Here is a 25,520-nt window from a genome sequence, read left to right on the forward strand (position 1 = left end):
ATGGACAGTGCTTTGTTTGTGGTAGGCACCCAACACACATGTTCAATACTTTAGCTCAACCTTCCCTGTTTCTCATCTGAAATCATGACCATTACAACAATGACCAGCAAGTATGAAGGCTCACTCTGAGCCGGGCACTGGCCAGTCTTCACAGGCACTCATGGAACCCTCACAGCCACTCTAGGGGCTGGGTGCTGTCATCATCTCCATTTTACAGAGGAGGAAACGGCCTCCAAGAACAAACTGCCAGCCCAAGATCACACGGTGAGTCACTGGCTTGGGGTCCAGATCCAACTGACCTGGAGGTTGCATTCTTTTTTTGAAAAATAGAGATGGGTCTTAGTATGTTGCCCAGGCTGGTCTCAAACTCCTGGACTTAAGTGATCCTCCCACCTCAGCCTCACAAAATGCTGGGATTACAGGCATCAGCCACCATGCCCGACCGTGATTGCATTTTTCTGTTTTTTTTTTTTTGAGACAGAATCTCACTCTGTCACCAGGCTGGAGTGCACTGGTACAATCTTGGTTCACTGCAACCTCTGCCTCCCGGGCTCAAGTGATTCTCCTGCCTCAGCCTCCCGAGTAGCTGGGACTACAGGTACCTGCCACCACGCCTGGTTAATTTTTGTATTTTTAGTAGAGACAGGGTTTCACCATGCTGTCCAGGATGGTCTCAATCTCCTGACCTCGTGATCCACCCACCTCGGCCTCCCAAAGCGCTAGGATTACAGGTGTGAGCCACTGTGCCCGGCCGATTGCATTCTTACCCACTGCTTAGTAGCACCTATGAGAAATCATTCACTCTACCTTGATCAAAGCAATGCAAAACAAAACCCACATAATTCTTGGGGAAAAAAAGTACACCTCAGAGGAAAAACATCAAGACCATGTGTAGAAAACTTTAAAAATTCAGAAAAGCAGCCCTCCATAAAGTACTGTGGGTTAGTCATTTTATAAAAATATTGTCCAGGGTGTTGAACTGTGGGAAAGGTTTTGGGGCCTGGGCTTGTTGTTCACACCTGGCAGTGGGCATTTCTCCTAATGTACAGTTTTCAGTTCTGTACACAAGGCTCTTGGCCTTCACCCATGGCATGCACCAATAAATGATTAAACCACCATCCTCAGGGAGGACGAAAACGGCAGGAACATACGTCTGAGCAGCTGAGAGTAATACAGACGACTGATGGCTTCCTTTATCCCCTACCATACACTGCAACTCACAGCTCTGTTCCAAGGCATGGGCTGGTAGCAAGGAGAAATATCTGTTAGTACTGACTCAGCCTCTCTCTTTCTCTCTCACTGTGCCTAACCTACAGACGCTCATACATTAACTCTATAAACATTTTCTGCATTGATCTGTATCAAGTCATAACTCTTTGTCCTAACTGGCACCTTATCCTAGGTTCCCTTATGCACTTGACATGTACAACTATATTCCCGTATCCTGGTGCCTGCTTGCAACGCTATGCAAATAAGTGCACAGTGAAAAGGTATTTTCTTACCCACAGCATTGGTGTGACTAAACACAGTATCTCTTTCATAGCACCCTATGTTCTGAAGAAGGCACTGGCTGTCAGTGCTCGCTGCCTTCCACAGGGCGTGGAGATCCAGTTGAGCTCCTGGGTGCAAGCTGAGCTACTGTGGACAATCTGTCCCTCTCACCACATTAGAGGCAGGTTGAACTTGAAGCCAGCTGGTGTGGCAGGATAATCCAGAGTCCTAGTTTCCTGGTTCTCAGGTTCCAGACCACTGCTGCTGTAGCATGTGCCTGCACAGAATGTGGGATCCAGAGAAGTGTATGTTTTAGGATAAATTGACTTTCCAATTGTTTTGTTTTTGTTTTTCGAGACAAGGCCTCTTTCTGTCACCCAGGCTGGAGTGCAGTGGTGCAATCATAGTTCATTGAAGCCTTGAACTCCTGAGCTCACCAGATCCTCCTGTGGCAGCCTCCCTCAAAAGTAGCTGGGATTACAGGTACGTGCCATCACACCTGGCAACATTTTTTTTGTAGAGATGGGGGGTCTTGTTATCTTGTGCAGTCTGGTCCTGGTCTCAAGCGACCCCACTTCAGCTTCCCAAAGTGCTGGGAGCACTTCGTTGTGAGTCATGTGTATGAGCCGCTATGCCCAGCCGCCAATTAGTTTTTAAACATCATCACAATTTTGTGTTTGGTAAGATCTACTTTTCTCTCCTTTTTATTATTTTGTTTTATTTTATTCTCTTAAGCTCAACGGCAAAAACTTTTTCTCCTTTTTAAACTAAAGCTTTGAACTTTAGTCTTTGAACTTTAGTATACATCAGCTGATGGGACATGTGAGAACTTACATGCAGATAAGACTTATTAAAAGATAATTTTTCTGTAAAAGGTAAAATCATTACTCAAATAGACATAGGATATAAAAATGTGCTAAAGATTTGATTCTACTCATGAGAGAACCAGGCAGATATAATAACCAATTCAAAAGAGAAGTGCATGAGCACAAAGTAATTTAGATTGTTTTTCTTTTGCTGTTTTCAAGATTTTTCTCTATCGCTGGCTTTCAGTATTTTGACTGCGATGTGTCTGTATGGGTCTCCTTGCATTTATTCACTTGGAGTTTCTTGGATCTATGTATTAGTGTTTTTCAACAAATTTCAGAATTTTTCAGGTATTATTTGTCTGAATATTTTTTTCTCCCTATCTCTGCCTCTTGAGCATTCTTTCCTAGGATGAGTATGTTGGTGTGCTTAACAGTATTCTACATTTCTCCGAGGCTCTGTTCATTTTTACTTATTATTTTTCTTAGTGTTCGTCATCTCTGTTAATCTGTCTTCATGTTGGCTGATTCTTCCTTCTGCCAACTCAAATCTACTATTGATCTAGCTAGTGAATTTTTCATTTGGATTATTTTTCAACTTCAGAATTTCCATTTACTTCAGAATTTTTAAAAATCTTTTTAGTTAACATTCTTCATGAGTCATTATTACCATGCCTTTCTTTAATTCTTTAAACATGGTTTACATTAAAAACTTTTTTTTTTTTTTTGGAGATAAGTCTTGCTCTGTCACTCAGGCTGAAGTGCAGTGGTGCAAGGGTAGGTCACTATAACCTTGAACTCCTGGCCTCACGTGATCCTTTCTCCCCAACCTCCCTAGTAGTTAGGGCTACAGGCTAATTTATTTAAAAAAAAAAAAAATATATATATATATATATATTGTAGAACAGGTTTTCACTGTGTTGCTCAGGCTGGTCTTGAACTCCTGGCCTTAAGCAATCCTCCTGCCTAGAACTCCTGAAGCACTGAGATTACGGGCGTGAACCACTATGCCTGGTCTACTTCGATTTTTAAAACATATTTATAATAGCTGCTTTGAAGTCTTTTTCCAACGTGTCCAACATTTAGGTCCCTTCAAAAGCAATTTCTATTGCCTGACTTTTTTTTCCTGTGTATTTGTCACAGTTTCTTTGCGTGTCATAAGTTTTTGTTGAAAACCAGACATTTTAGATAATATATTGTAGCAACTCTAGATGCTGAATTCCCCACTACATTGGGGCTTGGTGGAACTGTTGTTTGGGCATTTGTTTATTTAATTCCGAACTAATTCTATGAAGCCTATTTCCTGGTTTGTGTGCAGAGGGTGCAATTTCTGATGTTTCTGCTGAGTTTCTTTCTTTTCTCTTTTTTTTTGAAATGGAGTCTCTCTCTGTCACCAAGCTGGACTGCAGTGGCGCGATCTCAGCTCACTGCAACCTCTGCCTCCCTCGTTCAAATGATTCTCCTGCCTCAGCCTCTTGAGTAGCTGGGACTACAGGCGTGTGCCACCACACCCAGCTAATTTTTGTATTTTCAGTAGAGACAGGGTTTCACATGTTGGCCAGGATGATCTCAGTCTCTTGACTTCATGATCCACCCACCTCGGCCTCCCAAAGTGCTGGGATTACAGGTGTGAGTCACTGCACCCGGCCTTCTGCTGAGTTTCTTAACCACTGAGTCTGGTACAGTTTCCACCCTACAAGTAGGCTCTGGGTCAGGGAAGGGAGCCCCAGCCCTCTTGGCCACACCTGCATGGAATACAGTTTTTGCAGCACAGAGTTGGGAGAGATGAGAGACACCAGTGGCATGCCCTTCTTAGAGTGAAACTGTAGCCTGGAGTGGAGGCAGAGGGAGCCCCCCATCTTCTTGGGAAGCCACACCTGCTTAGGAAGAAGATAGGAGGGGGATGTGACTCAGGTGCCACAGACTCTTTATTCTTACTGGGATTCAGTAGATTTTCTTGAATAAATATTTTTTCATTTGCGGTATGTCCTTATATACCGCAACATAATTAGGACAACATAATTTTATTTTAATTATTTAAATAATTTTCACCAATTAGGTCAGGTGCAGTGGCCCACACCTGTAATCCTAGCACTTTGGGAGGCTGATGTGGGAGGATCACTTGAGCCCTGGAGTTGGAGACCAGCCCGGGCAACATGGTGAAACTCTGTCTCTGTAAGAAGTACAAAAATTAGCTGGGCGTGGTGGTGCATACCTGTAGTCCCAGCTACTTGGGGGACTGAGGTGGAAGGATCGCTTGAACCAGGGAGATCAAGTCTGCAGTGAGCTGAGATGGCACCACTGCACTCCAGCCTGGGTGACAGAGCCAGACCCTGTCTCAAACAAACAAACAAATATTTTTCACCAATTAAATGGCTCTTTTATAGGGAAAGGACTGCTGAGTTCCTCACAGAGGCATCTCAGATGGTCTACCCATAACTCTTGTGGTGGACTGATATGAGCATAAAAGAAGGCCACGTGGCCTATCGTTCCATGAAAGGGCCATATCTACAAAGCAACCTCCAAATGCTGAAGGAGTCAATCAACCAGAGGAGGAGGCAGACAAATCCAGTTTTTCAGCATAGGATGACTTACTGGGTAAATTTACAGACAGAAAAGCAAGGTCTTGGGGGGCCACAGACATGTAGATCTCTACACTGCAACCCCTGAAATCTAGGGCTTCTGTCTTGGGGAAAAGTATATGTGCTCTGGAAGGAATGTGTAGGTGGCTATGAGTATTACTATACCTATGATGTCTGCAACAGCATCTCGGATTATCTTGAAGGAAAAGTGAAAGTTAAGATGAATAGGTGTTCCTACCTAAAGAGTAAAACATCAACTAGACATTTGGAAGGCATTCTCTGACTCAGGGTCGGTAGGCAGATTAGCATTTAAAATAAAGTCGCTTTTGTCCCCACACATATGTTTTAGCATAGAAGTTACATACCGAATTTTAAGTCAAAGTTACTTAAATAAAACCGAAATTTTAAATTTGATTTTGAAAATGTAATTAAATATTTTAAAAGCATACCTTGGAGATATTGTGGGTTTGATTCTAGACCACTGCAATTGCAGCAAAGTGAGTAACAGAAGTTTTTTTATTTTTTTTATTTTTTTTATTTTTTTTTGAGACGGAGTCTCGCTCTGTCGCCCAGGCTGGAGTGCAGTGGCCGGATCTCAGCTCACTGCAAGCTCCGCCTCCCGGGTTTACGCCATTCTCTCGCCTCAGCCTCCCGAGTAGCTGGGACTACAGGCGCCCGCCATCTCGCCCGGCTAATTTTTTGTATTTTTTTAGTAGAGACGGGGTTTCACCGTGTTAGCCAGGATGGTCTCGATCTCCTGACCTCGTGATCCGCCCGTCTCGGCCTCCCAAAGTGCTGGGATTACAGGCTTGAGCCACCGCGCCCGGCCCAGAAGTTTTTTTATACAAGCTCTGTTTACACTGTAATGTTTTCGGCCTTCCTTCCTTCCTTCCCTCCTTCCTTCCTTCCTTCCCTCCGTTCCTCCCTCCCTTCTTTCTTTTCTTTTCCTTTCCTTCCTTTTCCCCTTCCTTCCTTCCTTAGTTCCTTCCTTCCATCCTCCCTTCCTCCCTTCCTTCTCTTTCTTTTCCTTCTTTCCTTTTTCCTTCCTTCCTTCCTCCCTCCCTCCCTCTCTTTCCCTCCCTCCCTCCCCCTCCCTCCCTCCCTCCCTCCCTCCTCCCTCCTTCCTTCCTTCCTCCTTCCTTCCTTCCTTCCCTCCGTTCCTCCCTCCCTTCTTTCTTTTCTTTTCCTTTCCTTCCTTTTCCCCTTCCTTCCTTCCTTCCTTCCTTCCTTAGTTCCTTCCTTCCATCCTCCCTTCCTCCTTCCTTCTCTTTCTTTTCCTTCTTTCCTTTTTCCTTCCTTCCTTCCTCCCTCCCTCCCTCTCTTCCCTCCTCCCTCCCTCCCTCCCTCCTTCCTTCCTTCCTTCCTTCCTTCCTTCTTTTTGACTGAATTTCACTTCTGTTGCCCAGGCTGAAGTGCAGTGGCACAGTCTCAGCTCACTACAACCTCCGCCTCCTGGGTTCAAGTGATTCTCCTGCCAAAGCCTCCCGAGTAGCTGGGATTACAGGTGTCCATCACCATACCCGGTTACTTTTTGTATTTTTAGTAGAGACAGGGTTTTGCCATGTTGGCCAGGCTTATCTCGAACTCCTGACCTCAGGTGATCCACTCGCTTCGGCCTCCCAAAGTGCTGGAAACAGGTGTGAGCCACCGTTCCCAGCCACTATAATGTTTTCTTTTAGTGTGCAATAGCATTATGTCTAAAATACCAATGTACATGTGTTAATTTAAAAACACTTTACAGGCCAGGCGCAGTGGCTCATGCCTGTAATCCCAGCACTTTGGGAGGCTGAGGCGGGTGGATCACGAGGTCAGGAGATCAAGACCATCCTGGCTAACACGGTGAAAACCGTCTCTACTAAAAATACAAAAAAATTAGCCGGGCATGGTGGCGGGTGCCTGTAGTCCCAGCTACTCGGGAGGCTGAGGCAGGAGAATGGTGCGAACGCGGGAGGTGGAGCTTGCCGTGAGCCGAGATCGCACCACCGCACTCCAGCCTGGGGTACAGAGCAAGACTCCATCTCAAAAATAAATAAATAAATAAATAAAAACACTTTATAGCCGGGTATGGTGGCTCACATCTGTAATCCCAGCACTTTGGGAAGCCAAGGCAGGCGGATCACTTGAGGTCAGGAGTTTGAGACCAGCCTGGCCAACATGGTGAAACCCCACTCTACTAAAAATACAAAAATTAGCCAGGCGTGGTGGCGCACTCCTGTAATCCCAGCTACTCTGGAGGCTGAGGCAGGGGGATTGCTTGAACCCAGGAAGCAGAGATGGCAGTGAGCTGAGATCGCACCACTGCACTCCAGCCTGGGTGACAGAATGAGACTCCGTCTCAATAAAATAAAATAAAATAAGACAACAGTAAAACTTGCTGCACAGATGGAAAGTTTTCTCTGTAACATATGACATTTGATGCCATTTTGCCCATCCATAGTAGAAATTCTTCCAAAATTGAAGTAAATCCTCTCAAACCCTGCTGCCGCTTTATGGACTAAGTTTGTGTAATATTACTTATTCTTTGTTTTCATTTCTTTTTTTTTTTTAGAACAACTCAGCAAAATAAAATTCCTGTTTATTGTTGGACAACATTGTTTCACACGTATATCAAACAGACCAAAACACACACACACACACGCGTGCACACACACACACACACAAACGCAGCAACTCCATAGACAAGAAAGGAAAAAAAAAAAAAGAAATTTTTTATCTTTAGCCTTTTTAACCGTCTCATACAAACTAAGTACATACACAAACAAGTTACTGGAATGCTCAAAATAAGATTTTTTTCTATTGTCTTTTTTTTTCCAAGTTTTTTTTGTTCCTTTGAGATTATAATGAACATGGTCACGCCATAAGTAAAGTCAGAAGTAGGACAGAGAACGCTCCAAAGGTTGGTTTGGTTATCTGAGATCACGTCTCAAAAAAAAAAAAAAAATGGGTGACCCTAGGCCAGGTGCTGTGGCTTATGCCTGTAAACCCAGCTGCTTGGGAGGCTGAGGCAGGAGGATCGCTTGAACCTGGGAGGCAGAGGTTGCAGTGAGCTGAGACCATGCCACTGCACTCCAGCCTGGGGGACAAGGAGAGAAACTCTGTCTCACAAAAAAAGGCTGACCCTAACAATTTATACAAAAATACAAAATGTAAGTAAAAAATACAAATTTCCTTTTTAAGTATTTTTTTATGGAGGTGAATTTATACTAATAATCATAGTAATATTCCTATAACAAGATTTTTAAATTTAAAAAAATTTTTAAATTTTACTTTAAGTTCTGGGATACATGTGCAGAACGTGCAGGTTTGTTACATAGGTATACATGTGCCATGGTGCTTTGCTGCACGTGTCAACCTGTCATATAGGTTTTAAGCCCTGCATGCATTAGGTATTTGTCCTAATGCTCTCCCTCCCCCTCCCCCACCCCCCATGCCCGCCCCGAAAGGCCCTGGTGTGTGATGTTCCCCTCCTTGTGTCCATGTGTTCTCACTGTTCAACTCCCACTTGTGAGTGAGAACGTGCGGTGTTTGGTTTTCTATTCCTGTGTTAGTTTGCTAAGAATGATGACTTCCAGCTTCATCCATGTCCCTGCAAAGGACATGAACTCATTCTTTTTATGGCTGCATTTAAAGTACTTTGAAGAAAAAAAGCAAGGCCTTGGAAGTTTTGGTTCTTTTTTCCTCCCCTGTTGCAAATTCTCATGGTTTGGGTTGGGTCGTGGAGAGTGCGTGTCATCTGCAGGCGGTCTCTCTACTTGACGGTGACTACATTTGGATTCTGAGATGGGAAGTGGAGTGTGACTACGTCGCAGCCATTTTTTTTTTAGTTTAATGTTTTCTTTTTTGCTGTCTAGTCGTCCTCATCAATCTTCTGCTTCTTGCTATTGACATCATCATCCTCATCATCTTCAGCTGCCCACTTGCCTGTAGCAAACTCAGCTTCCTCGTCTTCATCTCCATCCTCTTCCTCACCATCACTTTCTTCCTCTTCATCTACCTCATTGTCAGCCTCCTGCTCCCAATTTTCCTCATTAGCATTCCCGTTAGCAGAGGCATCTCTTCCATTTCCACCTCCTCCACAACTTTCTTCTTCTCCTTTAAGTCCTTGGTGGTGATCTCGGAGTTGGTGTCTATGGCTGCATCTGACATGGTGGGGCACACCGGTGATCCAATGGAGGAGATTAAAAAGAAAGCAAGAATTCCAGGACTCTGGCAATAAAGCTGCTGGAGTCCGTGGTGGAGGAGGAACCAAGGAGTCAGACGAGGAACAATGCAAACATGGCTTTCCAGAGCAGCCAGTGGGTGCTGTTTTCATTTCAACAGTGTTCACAGAATCTTCACCAGGAGTAGATTCCATCTCAAGAAACCCTCTTGGTGCATGCATAAGAAGCAACTTGTTATCCGTAGAAGTTTGATCATGAGATTGCAGCAACTCAGCCACATCTTCAGGTTCCACCTCTAATTCTGCTTCTCTTGCTGTTTATACCACATCTGCAGTGACTTCCTCTACTGAAGTCTTAAGTCCCTCAAAGTCATCCACCAAGGTTAGAACCAACTTCTTCCAAACTCCTGTTACTGTTGATATTTTGACCTCTAGCCACTGATCATGAATGTTCTTCAGGGACTCTAAAATGATGAATCCTTTCCAGAAGGTTTTCAACTTACTTTGCCTAGATCCATCAGACAAATCACTATCTATGGCAGCTATATCCTTACAAAATATATTGCTTGAATAATAAGACTTGAAAATTAATATTACTCCTTATTCCATGGGCTGCAGAATGAACATTGTGTTAACAGGCATGAAAACATTAATTTTCTTGTATATCTACATCAGAGCTCTTGGGTGACCAGGTGCATTATCAATGAGCAGTAATATTTTCAAAAGAGTCTCTTCTTCTTAGCAGTAGGTCTCAACAGTGGGCTTTCAATATTCAGTAAATCTGGCTGGGTGTGGTGACCCATGCCTGTAATCCCAGCACTTTGGGAGGCTGACGTGGGCAGATCACAAGGTCAGGTGATCAAGACAATCCTGGCTAACACGGTGAAACCCATCTCTACTAAAAATACAAAAAATTAGCCAGGCATGGTGGCATGCGCCTGTAATCCCAGCTACCTGGGAATCTGAGGCAGGAGAGTCATTTGAATTTGGGAAGTGGAGGTTGCAGTGAGCCAAGATCCAGACTGGGCGACAGAGTGAGACTCTCTCTCTCTCTCTAAATATATATATATAAATACAAATATAAATATAAATATATATAAATAAATATATATATAAATATATATATAAATAAATATATTAAAAAATATATAAATATATATATAAATATATAAAAATATATATAGCCGGGCGCGGTGGCTCAAGCCTGTAATCCCAGCACTTTGGGAGGCCGAGACGGGCAGATCACGAGGTCAGGAGATCAAGACCATCCTGGCTAACATGGTGAAACCCCGTCTCTACTAAAAAATACAAAAAACTAGCCGGGCAAGGTGGCGGGTGCCTGTAGTCCCAGCTACTCGGGAGGCTGAGGCAGGAGAATGGCGTAAACCTGAGAGGCGGAGCTTGCAGTGAGCTGAGATCTGGCCACTGCACTCCAGCCTGGGTGACAGAGCGAGACTCCGTCTCAAAAAAAAAAAAAAAAAAAAAAAAAAAAATATATATATATATATATATATAAATCATTCTCTAAATGAGATGTGCTGTCATGCAGGCTTTGTCATTCCACTTCCAGAGCACAGGCAGAGTAGCTTTAGCATGATTCTTATGAGCCATAGGATTTTTGGAATGGTAAATGAGCAGTGACTTCAACTTAAAAGTCACCAACTGCATTAGCTCCTAACAAGTCAGCCTGTCCTTTGAAGCTTTGAAACCGGGCATTAAATCCTTTCTAGCTAGAAAAGTCCTGGATGGCATCTTCCAATGTAAGGCTGTTTCTTCTAAATTGAAAATCTGTTATTTACTGTAGCCACCTTCATCAATGATCTTAGCTAGATCTGGATAACATGCTACAGGTTCTACAGCCAAACTTGCTGTTTTACCTTGCATTTTCATTTATGGAGATGGCTTCTTTCCGTAATCTTTATGAACCAACCTCTGCTAGCTTCTAACTTCTTTCTGCAGCTTCCTCACCTCTCTTAGCCTTCACAGAATTGAAGAGAGTTCCAGCCTTGCTCCAGATTAGGCTATGGCTTCAGGGAATATTGTAGCTGGCTGGATCTTCTATCCAGACCACTAAACTTTCTTTGCAACAGCTATAAGGCTGTTTCACTTTCTTTCTTTTTTAAACAGATTCTTGCTCTGTTGCCCAGGCTGGAGTGCAGTGGCACAATCTTGCTCACTGAAACCTCCACTTCAGTTCAGGCGATTCTTGTGCATCAGCCTCCAGAGTAGCTGGGATTACAGGTGTGCACCACCATACCCAGCTAAATTTTTTTTGCATTTTTAGTAGAGACAGGGTTTTGCCATGTTGTCCAGGCTAGTCTCGAACTCCTGACCTCAAGTGACCTGCCCACCCACCTTGGCCTCCCAAAGTACTGGGATTACAGGTGTGAGCCAAGCTGCTGTGCCCAGCCATGTTTCACTTTCTTATCATTTATGTGTTCCATGGAGTGGCACTTTTAATTTCCTTCAAAAATTTTTCCTTTGAATTAACAGCTTGGCTACTGTGGTGCAAGAGGCCTAGCTATTAGCCTGTTTGAGGTTTCTACATGCCTTCTTCATTTCTAATTTAATCATTTCTAGCTTTTGACTGAAAGCAAGAGACGCATGATTCTTCCTTTCACTTGAGCAGTCAGACTACAATATTTATTATTTTGCCGTCTTACTGGGCATGGTTCCTGGTGCCCCCCCAAAATTACAATAGGAACATCAAAGATTACTGATCATAGATTACCATAACAAATATAATAATAATGAAAAAGTTTGGGTCGGGCACGGTGGTTCATGCCTGTAATCCCAACACTTTAGGAGGCCAAGGCAGGTGGATGACGAGGTCAGGTGTTCAAAACCAATCTTGCCAAGATGGTAAAACCCCATCTGTACTAAAAATACAAAAAATTAGCCAGGCGTGGGGGCACGTGCCTGTAATTCCAGCTACTTGGGAGGGTGAGGCAGGAAAATCACTTGAACCTGGAAGGCAGAGATTGTAGTGAGCCAAGATGGCACCATTGCACTCCAGCCTGGGCGATAGAGTGAGACTCCATCTCAAAAAAAAAAAAAAAAAAAAAAAAGAAAAAGAAAAAGTTTGGTGGCCGGGTGCAGTGGTTCATGCCTGTAATCCTAACACTTTGGGAGGCCGAGGCGGGCAGATCACTTGAGGTCAGGAGTTCGAGACCAGCCTGGCCAACATGGTGAAACTCCGTCTTTACTAAAAATACAAAAATTAGTCAGGCATGGTGGCATGCACCTGTAGTTCCATTTGCTTGGGAGGCTGAGGCTGAGGAATCCTTTGAACCCAGGAGGTGGAGGTTGCAGTGAGCCGAGATCACGTCACTGCATTGCAGTCTGGGCGACAGAGCGAGACTCTGTCTAAAAAAAAAAAAAAGAAGAAAAGCAAAAAAGAAAAAAGAAAGAAAAAGTTTGAAATATGGCAAGAATTACCAAAATGTGACACAGACATGAAGTAGAGCACTTGCTGTTGAAAACATGAGGCCGACAGACTTACTTGATGGAGGGTTGCTGTAAACCTTCTGCTTGTAAAACTGCACTATCTGCAAAATACAGTGAAATGCAATAAAACAAGGTATGCCTGTAAAAATATTTTTATGCAAAAAGAAACTGTCCACAATTTTAGTGTTCAATGTCCATCTAGTTGCCAACATAAAGAAATGGCATCACATTTCACACGTTACATCTAGATGCAGTTTATCCAAACCTAGAAGTGATACGAGGTTTTTACTATTGCAAAATTTAGTTTAATTTAATTTTTAAACTTTTGTAGAGACAGAGTCTCAGTATGTTTCCAGGGCTCGTCTGGAGCTCCTGGGCTCAAGCAGTCCTCATGCCTTGGTGTCCCAAAGTGCTGGGATTACAGATGTGAGCTACCATGCATAGCCACAAATATTCTTTAGAACTGTGACAAATATTGCACTGATTTGGGAGTACCTCCAGAATCAGGAATTGGACAATCAATACAAGTGGGAAAATGTGGCCGGTCACGGTGGCTCATGCCTGTAATCCCAGCACTTTGGGAGGCTGTGGTAGGCAGATCACCTGAGGTCAGGAGTTCGAGACCAGCCTGGCCAACATGGTGAAACACCATCTCTACTAAAAATATGAAATTAGCTGGGTGTGGTGGCACACGCCTGTAATCCCAGCTACTTAGGAGGCTGAGGCAGGAGAACTGCTTGAACCCGGGTGGCAGAGGTTGCAGTGAGCTGAGATCATGCCATTGTACTTCAGCCTGGACAATAGAGCAAGATTCTGTCTCAAAACAAAGAGTAGGGAAATGTGTTTTGTTATACAAAAATCAATTGTATTTCTGCTCTCTGAAAGTAGGAATTGACAAGCTTTTTTTTTTTTTTTTTTTTTGAGACGGAGTCTCGCTCTGTGGCCCAGGCTGGAGTGCAGTGGCCGGATCTCAGCTCACTGCAAGCTCCGCCTCCCGGGTTTACGCCATTCTCCTGCCTCAGCCTCTCGAGTAGCTGGGACTACAGGCGCCCGCCACCTCGCCCGGCTAGTTTTTTTGTATTTTTTAGTAGAGACGGGGTTTCACCGTGTTCGCCAGGATGGTCTTGATCTCCTGACCTCGTGATCCGCCCGTCTCGGCCTCCCAAAGTGCTGGGATTACAGGCTTGAGCCACCGCGCCCGGCCGACAAGCTTATTAATTAGTTCTTTTTATTACCAAGCACCTGTGCTGCTCACATTCTTCCCACATCTTGAGTCAGTGCTTGCCTCCGAAGAACCCACAAATCTATATAGCATCCAGACACTGTCATCTTTGATTCTGAAGACATAGGACAAGTGATGTGGAGAAGCCTTTCTCTGGGGCCTGAACAGTGTGAGTCACAAATGCCTGTGTTGAAGGCTCTAGATTGTGCTGCACTATCATCATTCACCAGATCCAAGCAACATAAGTGCCTGCTGTTCTTTTTTTATTTTTTTGAGACGCAGTCTTACTCTTTCATCCAGGCTGGAGTGCAGTGGCTCGATCTCGGCTCACTGCAAGCTCCGCCTCCCGGGTTCACGCCATTCTCCTGCCTCAGCCTTCCGAGTAGCTGAGACTACAGGCGCCGCCACCACGCCCGGCTAATTTTTTGTATTTTTAGTAGAGACGGGGTTTCACCATGTTTGCCAGGATCGTCTTGATCTCCTGACCTCATGATCCGCCCGCCTGGGCCTCCCAAAATGCTGGGATTACAGGCATGAGCCACCGCGCCCGGCCAGGTGCCTGTTGTGCTTTAGTAATTTTCCATTTGTACATCTGTGATTTGGGGTTTTCTAAAGTGCGAAGTCCAGGAATGGCACTCTTCTTGTGCAAGTATAAAGGTGAGATAGTTTTACACTCCTCTTCGGCCAGTGTTTTCTTTTTTCTTGTTTCTAACAATTCTAACAATGCCCCTGGCTCCTAAAACTGCAGTATTTGTCCTTGTAACAGGCTCAACAGGCATATCTATTTCTTAGAATATTTGCACAGCAACACAAAGGCAAAAACAATGCCAACTGGTAAAAAGAGAAAAGATGTTAATTTGTGACTCTGTTGTTTAATAAAGGAGTAGATAATTAAGGTGCCCTAGGCAAGGATTCAATATTAAGTGAGCTTTCTGGTATTTCCTCCTTACAGACCGTTCTACTTCCTGGATGGTCGTGATCGTCGGGTGTGGCTGACTTGGAAGACTGAACCTGGGCTGGGCGGCTGATTGAAGTCCCTTTGGGCTGCAGCAGCTGATCTTTCAGGTAGCTGAAAAAGTCAGACAGGCCCTAATAGACTTGTTTGACAACATTTCTTTCATCTCTGAATACAACTGCCAATATTTCTTGTTCTCCTAAGGCTCTAATAATGACCAAAGAACCCTGGTTCATTTTCTTTTTTTTTGAGACCGAGTCTTGCTCTGTTGCCCAAGCTGGAGTGCGGTGGCACGATTTCGCCTCACTGCAACCTCCACTTCCCGGGTTCAAGCGATTCTTCTGCCTCAGCCTCCCAAACAGCTGAGATTACAGGTGTGCGCCACCACGCCCAGCCAATTTTTGCATTTTTAGTAGAGAAGTGGTTTCCCATGTTGGCCAGGCTGGTCTCGAACTCCTGACCTCAGGTGATCTGCCCACCTTGGCCTCCCAAAGTGCTGGGATTACAGGTGTGAGCCACCATGCCCGGGCCCTAGTTCATTTTCTAAGATTATAGCCAACCATTTCCTGGGACATGGGAAGTCCTTCCACCTTCCCATGTACTCTCCTTTTAGAAGAATGAGTTTGATAGCAAGGGAGGCCTACACCACAGCCCAGTATTGTGGTAATGGGTGCAATCTAAAAGAAATGTGACACGAACTCAAAGGTTTTGCTTGTGAATTAATTCAGTTCACATTTCCTAAGAGTTTACTATATACTGACTCCTGGGGTAAGTACTGTAAACTGTTGTGTCAATGAGTGACAGAAAACACACGGGGCCAGTAGAGACACAGAGGAGGGGCACTTGGCCAGCTCAGGTACTGGAAGGTTCCCTATCCAGTGTTCCCTACCTGGCCAGTGAGGCTCACGGAGTAACAAGGGGCATCAGCACACGAAAGGCAGAGGATGAGATTCTAGCAGGAAAACTCTATCCTGGCCACCAGTCCCCAGAGAGGAAGGGTTGAAAATTAATAGCCACATTGCACTTAGCCTGCAATATTAATAACCTGTGCTGTGCCTGCTTCAGCAGCAGATATACTAAAATTGGAACCATACAGAGAAAATTAGCATGACCCCTGTGCAAGGATGACATGCAAATTTGTGAAGCGCTCCATATTAAAAGGTAGTAACAATACTACTAGCTGTTGTGCTAAAGGCGCCTTTGTGGAGAAGTTTTCTAGAGTAGCAGGAGACTTATTTTTAATGATTATTTCTCCAACACCAGGCACTATTGGTGCTGTGGACATAGTGATGAACAAAATATAGCAGTCCTGCCTTCATTGAGGTAAGCTCCTAGAACAGAGACAGTGGAGAATCAATTAGACAGATAATAATCCGTGCTATGAAGAAAATGTGTGGCAGGGCACCAAGGCTCATGACTGTAATCCCAGCACTTTGGGAGGCGGAGGCAGAAAGATCGCTTGAGTCCAGGAGTTTGAGACTAGCCTGGACAACATAGTAAGACCCTATCTGTGCATAAAATTTTTAAAATGGGTTGGGTGTGGTGGCTCATGCCTGTGGTGCCAGTTGCTGGGGAGGCTGAGGCAGGAGGATTGCTTGAGCTGAGGAGTTGGAGGCTGCAGTGAGCTATGATCAAACCATTGCACTCCAGCCTGGGCGAGAGAATGGGACTCTGTCTCAATAAATAAACAAACAAATAAGAAAAATGAAGCATGGAGTAAGAGCTGTGGTTAGGGAAGGCCTCTCTGAGGAAGTGACCAGGTAAAAGGAGGAAGTAAGCCATGAGAAATTTATAAAGGCTGGGTAATGTATAAAGAAAAAAGGTTTAATTTGCTCATGGTTCTGGATACTGTACAGGAAGCTTGGTGCCAGCATCTGCTTCTGATGAGCCCCTCAGGTGCTTACAGTCATGGCGTAAGGCAAAGGGAAACAGGCACATCACAAGGAGAAAGCAGGAGTAAGAGAGAGAGAGAAGGGGGAGGTCCCAGACTCTTAAACAACTAGATTTCTTTTCTTTTTTTTTTTTGAAATGGAGTCTCACTCTATTGCCCAGGCTGGAGTACAGTGGCACAATCTCGGCTCACTGCAACCTCCGCCTCCTGGGTTCAAGTGATTCTCCTGCCTCAGCCTCACGAACAGCTGTGACTATAGGCGTCTGCCACCATGCCTGGCTAAGTTTTGTATTTTTAGTAGAGACAGGGTTTCACCATGTTGCCTAGGCTGGCCTTGAACTCCTGACCTCAGGTGATCTGCCCACCTCGGCCTCCCAAAGTGCTGGGATTACAGGCGTGAGCCACTGTGCCTGACCAAAAACGTGTTTTGAGGCCCCTAGTTTGCTATTGTCCTGGACATACTAGCCTTCTTACTGGTTTTAAAAGGGGTATAAATGATTTGGTGTGTCTTGATAGGTCTCATTTTATTTTGCTTCAAAGGCTACAAACTATAATTATCATTGATTTTTGTTCTGTTGAAAGTGTCTTTGTCAATATCCCCAGAGGTATACAGCTTGTGAAGATTGTCCAAGATGAAAAGAATGTCTGTCCCCCGGATATTTACTTAGGGAGTGAGGATAATGATCTCTTTGCAACTGATATTCTGCTTCGGAATATCATTTCTACCCAAATCAGACCAAAAAACAGTTTTGTTTTTTTCTTCAGGCTTTCCATCTGGGCCCTTTGTACCCACCGCTTTTTCTATGTGATGATTTGCCAGAAGAAGACTCCATTTCAACAAACAGGTCTATGGAAAGAAGCAAACTAATTACATGCAGCTTCTTTTATGCCTGTGGCCCAGATTTAGGAGTTCCAGACCAGCCTGGGAAACAGATTTAGAAATGGAATCAAGCACTGACAGTGCTGTGATTGCTGAAGGCAGTCTACCTATCCACGAGCGCGGCCCGTGCTGGCAGGGTTCGAAAACCTTGCCTGAGTTGAGGAACAAGAAGGGGGCACCCCCAGGCCATCTCCCATGACCTTTGGAAGGTGCAGAAAAGCCTCAGCATCTCCATAGGAAGAAGCACAAAGTTGAGAGGAAGGGCAGAGCTCACACGCTGTCCAGGTGGCCTCTGAAACAAGTAACAGGACCCCCCTCTGGAGATTGGAAAGTAGATTTCCTGGTGGAGCTGGGAAGACTAGGCTGGGTTTTCTGAGCAGGGCTTCGTTAAAGAGGGGACACCATCTATGCAGAGCCCACCCCATCCACAGAGGCCAGCAGCAATGGATGGAACCAAGTCCATCTGGATCTGGGGCCTCCTCACTTTGGACCTATAGCCAGCTACATTAAGACACCTCTGCTGCCTTTTTCCGTGTCCTGACTACTTCCATTTCCTGCTCTCTACACCAGGGCAGCTAGGAAGCGAGGCCTTGTAAAGAGAGGAGGCAGCAGGTATCACAGAACTAGACTAGGCCCACTCCCCAATCTCCTCATTCTCCCAGCAAGCAGTGTGAGTGCCCAGCTTGTGCTGGGAAGAGGAGGTGAAGCACTGTGAACCAGATACATGAGTGGGGCTTGAAACAGGGCTGGTCTGAGCTTTACCAGGCTAAAGTGATGAATCTGCCCAAGATATTGCTAAAGGACTGAAGGGAGTTGGCATAGAGTGGTTGGAAGCAGTGATTAGAAAATAGAAAATGGGCTGGGTACCATGGCTCATGCCTGGAATCCCAGCACTTTGAGAGGCCAAAGAAGGCAGATCGCTTGAGCACAGGAGTTCAAGACAAGCTTGGGAAACATGGCAAAACTCCATCTCTTGTTTTTTGTTTTCTTTTTTGAGACAGCGTCTCACTCCGATGCCTAGGCTGGAGTGCAGTGGCGTGATCTTGGCTTACTGCAACCTCTACCTCCTGGGTTCCAGCGATTCTCCTGCCTCAGTCTCCTGAGTAGCTGAGATTACAGGTGCCCACCATCATGCCTGGCTAATTTTTATATGTTTAGTAGAGATGGGATTTTACCACATTGGACAGGTTGGCCTTGAACTCCTGACCTGAAGTGATCTGCCCACCTCAGCCTCCCAAAGTGCTGGGATTACAGGGTTGGGCCCCCATGCCCGGCCAAAACCCCATCTCTACAAATACAAAAATTAGCCGGGCATGATGGTGTGTGCCTTACTACAGGTACTCGGGAGGCTGAGATGGGAGGATGACTTAAGCCCAGGAGGCAGAGGTTGCAGTGAGTCAAGATCACCCCACTGCACTCCAGCCTGGGCAACAGCCAGACCCCATCTCAAAAAGAAAAAAAGACAGAAAAAGAAAATGGTTTCATGTTCAGGTGAGGTCTCAGTGAGGTGAGACTTCTCAAGAAAACAACTGCACTTAGATTCCTGTCTGGATACATTTCTCCCTCTCCTTTGATGTCCCCAGTCTGCCTCTTCTCTGACACTGGCAGTTCTGTCCTGAGGCCCTCTTCCCAAACAGCCCTGCAGCACTTTCTGCTACCCTTCTGTTTGGAACACTCAGAAACCAGAGGTGCAACAATAAGTTATTGACCTTTTCCTGCAGACTCCCTGTTTCCTTGGGAGCTGTGGCCCAGGAATTGCGTAGTGGTAGGAATCTAGCCCTGAGACTGCAGATCACTTAGGAGTTTCTTCTGTGAGAACATTCACAAAAATCAGAGAGAGGATTTTGCCAGTGAGTGCAGCCCTTCTCTGTGAGTCAGTAACCCTTTGCCCTGCATCCGTCCCTGCAGGAAGGACCTGCCAAGAACAATCACCTCCATGGATGAGCAGCCACCTTTGCACCACCTGGGACAGAGCAAGTCCTCTGCGGCAGGGTGCGTTCACTGTGTAATTATAGTCTGAGTTGTTTTGCTGGGTCACCCTATGTTTATCACATATTTTGACCCTCCTTGACAGCATGCGGATGCCCCAATTTTGTGTTTGCCCTGCTGGTGGTTACAGTAAATCAATATTAGATAAGATAATAATATTAGATAAGAAAAACAAGTAAACCTTTCAAGCCCTAAAATGCAATAAAATCTGTCATAAAAAAATGGGTATGAGGAAATTCGATTGTTATCCTGGATGAGCCACACCCAGAACTATGCAGGGGACAAGGTCTGCAGGATCCCCGCTCTACTTTGGTGTCACCCAGGCATCCGAGAAACTCATCCACAGAGACCAGCACAAAGCTGCCATTCCCCAGAATGAGGAGTCTCCAGGGCTGGAGGAGAGGCAGTCCCGGGATGCTCAGCTGGTTGCAACCCCAGTCCCCACTTGCGTCTCACACCAATCAGTAGCTCTATCATCAGGATTTAGGTCCCTTTTTTTTTTTTTTTTTGAGACGGAGTCTTGCACTATGGCCCAGGCTGGAGTGCAGTGGTGTGATCTCAGTTCATTGCAGCCTCCACCTCCCAGGTTCAAGCGATTCTCCTGCCTCAGCCTCCTGAGTGACTGGGACGACAGGTACTCACCACTGTGCCCTGCTAGTTTTTGTATTTTTAGTAGAGACAGGGTTTCATCATGTTGGCCAAGCTGGTCTCAAACTCCTGACCTCAGGTGATCTGCCCGCCTCAGTCTCCCGAAATTCTGGGATTACAGGTGTGAGTTACCTTGCCTGGCCTCAGGTCCCATTTCTTTCCCATGCAAGAAATGGTCATTGAGAGTCAGGGCCAGGAAATACACATGGTGTGGGGCATCCTGTTATAACAGAGAGCAAGAAATTATCAAAGACAAATTTGTTCCAAGTTCACAGAATCTATTAAATAACTGGCCTCTTAGGAAATGTCACTCTTAGGAAATGTTACTCTTAGGAAATGTCAAGGTCATGAAAGACAGACTGAGGAGCTGTTCCAGAGTAAGTGACACTTAAGACACAGAGATAAATGCAGTGTTTAATCATGGATTAGATCCCGGAACAGACTTTTTTTTTTTTTTATTAAGGACATTGTTGGTCAACTGGCAAAGTATGAATAACTCATAGATTAAATAATAGAATTGTATGAATGTAAGTTTCCTAATATTGATCATTGCTCATGACTATTTAACAGTATGTTCTGTTCTTTACTCCAATATTTAGAGGAAAGGGACACTGTTTGCGATTCATTCTCACGTGGCTAAAATGATATATGTATGTATGCCTATATATGAGAGAAAAATAATTAAACAAATGTGGTAAAATGCTAACAACTGGGGAATCTGGATAAAGGGCATATGGGAGTCTGTTGTACTAACCTTGCAACTTTTCTGTAAGTCTTATTTCAAACTAAAAAAAAATTAACAAAGGAGGCTGGGCGTGGTGGCTTATGCCTGTAATCCCAGCACTTGAGAGGCTGAGGTGGGTGGATCACCTGAGGTCAAGAGTTCAAGACCAGCTTGGCCAACATGGTGAAAACCCGTTTCTACTAAAAATACAAAAATTAGCCGGGTGTGGTGGTACATGCCTGTAATCCCAGCTACTCAGGAGGCAAAGGCAGGAGAATTGCTTGAACCCAGGAGGTGAACTTTGCAGTGAGCTGAGATTGTGCCATTGCACTCCAGTCTGGGCACCAAGAGCGAAACTCCGCCTCAAAAAAAAAAAAAAAAAAAGACAAGAAGACTGTTGTGGAATAAAAGAGACTTGGAGGCACAACTAATTGCAATGGGTGACTCTTGTTTGGATTCTGATTTGAATAAACCGACCAATTTCTTATTTTTTTATTTTTGTTTTCAGACAGAGTCTCACTCTGTTACCCAGGCTGGAGTGTAGTGGTGTAATCTTGGCTTACTGCAACCTCTGCCTCCCAAGTTCAAGCGATGCTTATGCCCCAGCCTCCCAAGTAGCTGGGACTATAGGCACGCACCACCATACCTGGCTAATTTTTGTATTTTTAGTAGAGGCGGGGTTTCACTATGCTGCCCAGGCTGGTCTCGAACTCCTGAGCTCAAGTGCTGGATTACAGGTGCAAGCCACTGCGCCCTAAACCAACCAATTTCAATAACCAGGTAACAAATGACATTAAGGAATTATTACATGTATTAAGGGTTACAATTATATGGTGATTATGTTTTTTTAAAATGCTCTTATTTTAGAAACAGCGTCTCATCTGTCACCCAGGTTGGAGTGCAATGGATTAATCATAGCTCACTGTAGCGTCAAACTCTTGGGCTCACATAATCCTTCCCCCTCAGCCTCCCAAATAGCTGGAACTACAGCAGCACCACAACGTCCAGCTAAATTGTTTATTTTTTGTAGACTTCATTGCCCAGGCTGGTCTCGAACTCCTCCACTCAAGTGATCCTTCTGCCATAGGCATGAGCCACTGCACCCCACCAAGATTGCAATTTAGATTATCTTATTTCCTTTTTTTTTGAGACAGAGTCTTGCTCTGTCACCCAGGCTGGGGTGTGGTGGCATGACCTTGGTTCATTGCAACCTCCGTCTCCTGGGTTCAAGAGATTCTCCTGCCTCAGCCTCCTGAGTAGCTGGACTTACAGTCACCCACCACCACACCCAGCTAATTTTTGTATTTTTAGTAGAGATGGGGTTTCACCATGTTAGCCAGGCTGGTCTCAAACTCCTGACCTCGTCATCTGCCTACCTTGGCCTCCCAAAGTGCTGGGATTATAGAGGTGAGCCACGGCGCCCGGCCAACCATGTGTCTTAAGGATCTTTCCCTGTAGGTAGGTAGCATGGCTTCATCCCTTTTAACTGCTGCTAACTGCTGCGTAATAGCCTGTATGTTAGGCTGTTCCTAATTTTTCTTATCACACAGATGCTGTTGTGAACATCCTTGGACATATTTCCATGGACTCCAAAATATTTCTCTAGGGCAGATATAGGTAGGATTATTGCATCATAGCGTATCTTGTTTAAATTTTAATAAATTATATAAAATTACATGACTATTAAAGTTATTTGATACAATTTTAATAATTATATTATATTACCATTAGCAGATTGTAATATGGCTTTTCCTATACCCTTGACAAAATATGACATTATCAACCTTTCAATATTTTGCTGCTCTGATGATTTAAAAATTTTAAAAAAGATTATTGCTTTCATTTGCATTTGTCTGATTACTGAGGTTGAGAATCTTTTTTCATATTTATTGGCCATTTGCTTCAATGAATTTTCATACCCTTTGCTATGTTCTTTTCTTTCTTTGCAATTTAAAATAGAAAATAAAATACCCGGGTAAACAAAACCTAGACATTTTTGTGTGTGTATAATTTTTTTTCTGCTGTGATGAACTGCAACTGCAGTTTCTCAAATGCCTTCAACCTGAAATAATGAGTTTACTAAATCTGCATTTTTTTTTTTTTTTTTTTGAGACAGAGTCTCGCTTAGTCACCCAGGCTGGAGTGCAGTGGTGTGATCTCCGCTCACTGTAAGCTCCGCCTCCCGAGTTCACACCATTCTCCTGCCTCAGCCTCCCAAGTAGCTGGGACTACAGGCATCCGCCGCCACGCCCGGCTAATTTTTTGCATTTTTTTTTTTTAGTAGACACGGGGTTTCACCGTGTTAGCCAGGATGGTCTCGATCTCCTGACCTCGTGATCCACCCACCTCGGCCTCCCATAGTGCTGGGATTACAGGCGTGAGCCACAGCACCCGGCCAACATTTTTCTTTTTTGAGACAGGGTCTTGCTCTGCCACTCAAGCTGGAGTGCAGCTGGTCACAGCTCACTGCAGCTGTGTCCTCCTGGGCTCAAGCAATCCTTCCACTTCAGCCTTCCCAGGTAGCTGAGACTACAAGCACATGCCACCATGTTCAGTTAATTAAAAAAAAAAAAATTTTTTTTTTGCCCAGGCTAGTTTTGAATTCCTAGGCTCAAGTAATCCTACAGCTTCAGCCTCCCAAACTCTTGGGATTACAGGCATGAGCCATTGCCCCTGGCCCCAGTCTGCATATTTTCAGGCTGATCATCCTTAACTCCTTCAGTGGATAACATACATTCACATTGTTGTGCAACCATCGCCACCATCCATCCCCAGAACTTTTTCATCTTCCCCAACTGAAACTCTTTAGCCATTAGACAATAACTCTCCAGGCCAGGTGCAGTGGCTCACGCCTATAATCCCAGCACTTTGGGAGGCCGAGGTGGATGTATCACTTGAGGTCAGGAATTTGAGGCCAGCCTGGCCAACATAGTGAAACCCCATCTCTACTAAAAATACAAAAATTAGCCAAGTGTGGTGGCATGTGCCTGGAATCCCAACTACTCTGGAGCTTGAGGCACGAGAATGGCTTGAACCTGGGAGGCAGGGATTGCAGTGAACTGAGATCACACCACTGCACTCCAGCCTGGACAACAGAGCAAGACTGTGTCTCAGAAAAAAAAAAAAAAAAAGATAATAACTCTCCAGTTTCCCCTCCTCTCAACCCCTGACAATCACCCTTTAACTTTCTGTCTGTATGAATTTGTCCAATCTAGATACCTTGTATGAGTGGAATCATAGGATATCTGTCCTCTTGTGTCTGATTTATCTCGCTGAGGGTAAGATAAGGGCTGCTTGCTTTTTGGCAGATCCAAAGCCTTGTGGGTTGTGTAGGATCCACTGGCCTGATACCTCTAGCAAGTGGGCAGTTGTCCCAACAGGTCTGTGCTCCAGAGATCCCTCACTCCCAGCTGTGCATTCCTCTTCAGTATGCCTGGACAGGGGTTCCCTTCTTCATGCCTCTCAAGGACTCCTCAGGGTGGAAGCAGCACAGCCTCAAAGCTAACAGCCCCCAGTTCTGCACCAGGCAGAGTGGATTTGAATGCCTCCTGCTTCTTGGGCTAGTTACTTAGCTTCTCTATGCTTGGATTTTCTTACCTGTAAAATGCAGAGGTTAGGTGTGGTGGTTCATAACTGTAATCCCAGCATTTTGGGAGGCCGAGGTGGGAGAATCACTTGAGCCAAGATTGAGGCTGCAGTGAGCTGTGATGGTGCCACTGCACTGCAGCCTGGGCAGTAGAGCAAGGTCCTGCCTACCAAAAAAAAAAAAAAAAAAGATGCTAACACTAATAATCATAGTGGATACTTTGCTGTGCCACCCATAACTCTCATTAGGAATGAAGGATCTTTAAGGATCTTTCCCCTAGTTCTGGGAGTGCTGCTGTCAAAAAGTCTCCACTGTCAGCATCTATGGGGGAGTGGGGGTGCTACTTCAGTGGAGAGAGTAGTTTCAAAATGACTCCCCAGTGTCTGCTCAGCCTCTACTGAGACTGCATCACAGCTCTCCCTCCTCCCTGTGCTGAGTCCTCTCCCTTTCCTCCTCCTCCTGCAGGTCTTGACCTGGGAGCACCCCCAACAAACCTCTTACATGCCGACCTCCACCTCAGTTGGCTTCCTGGGGACTCAACCTGCCACATTTCATGTTTCTCACAAGAACTAAATCACATAGAACATAAAGTTCTAAGCCGGGCGCTGTGGCTTACGCCTGTAATCCCAGCACTTTGGGAAGTCGAGGCGGACAGATCACTTGAGGTCTGGAGTTCAAGACCAGCCTGGCCAACATGGTGAAACCCTGTTTCTACTAAAAATACAAAAATTAGCCAGGCATGCCTGTAATCCCAGCTACTCGGGAGGATGATGCACGAGAACTGTTTGAATCCTGGAAGGCAGAGGTTGCAGTGAGCCAAGATTGCACCACTGCACTCCAGCCTGGGCGACAGAGAGACACTTCATCTAAAAAAAAAAAAAAGAACATAAAGTTTTTATCCCAGAGCCAGAGACACAGCGAACAATACACATTGGTTGTTATCATTATACCTTCTTTTCTCTCATGGTTACAGATGAAAAAATAAATAAAATTCCTCTCAAGAGGCCAAAGGGGGCTGGGTGCGATGACTCATGCCTGTAATCCTAGCACTTTGGGATGTGAAGGTGGAAGGATCATTTGAGGTCAGGCGTTTGAGACCAGCCTGGCCAACATGGTGAAACCCTGTCTCTACAAAAAATA

The 25,520-nt window shown here is 44.9% G+C and overlaps 1 long non-coding RNA gene, 1 other non-coding gene and 1 pseudogene across 3 annotated transcripts in view; 2 read left to right on the forward strand and 1 right to left on the reverse strand.

The window, feature by feature from the left end:
• The window catches only part of LOC117066732, a 110,417-nt gene extending 85,403 nt beyond the window's left edge, over positions 1–25,014 (forward strand). Inside the window, exons 5-6 of one of the 2 annotated variants that reach the window (XR_004430477.1) lie at positions 14,660–14,772; positions 24,846–25,014. This is a non-coding gene — a long non-coding RNA (uncharacterized LOC117066732). Of the gene's footprint in view, positions 1–14,659; positions 14,773–19,341; positions 19,920–24,845 lie in introns of those variants that run through there. The other variant, XR_004430476.1, reaches the window with a different exon arrangement.
• Positions 8,503–9,634, reverse strand: LOC117066731 (annotated as a pseudogene).
• Positions 15,719–15,821, forward strand: LOC117068156. The gene has a single exon (XR_004431007.1). It is a non-coding gene; the product is annotated as a U6 spliceosomal RNA (small nuclear RNA).
• Positions 25,015–25,520: the final 506 nt, after the last annotated feature.

Source organism: Trachypithecus francoisi, unplaced genomic scaffold, assembly GCF_009764315.1.
Source record: "Trachypithecus francoisi isolate TF-2019V2 unplaced genomic scaffold, Tfra_2.0 Lachesis_group20, whole genome shotgun sequence".
Classification (NCBI taxonomy): Eukaryota; Metazoa; Chordata; class Mammalia; order Primates; family Cercopithecidae; genus Trachypithecus; species Trachypithecus francoisi.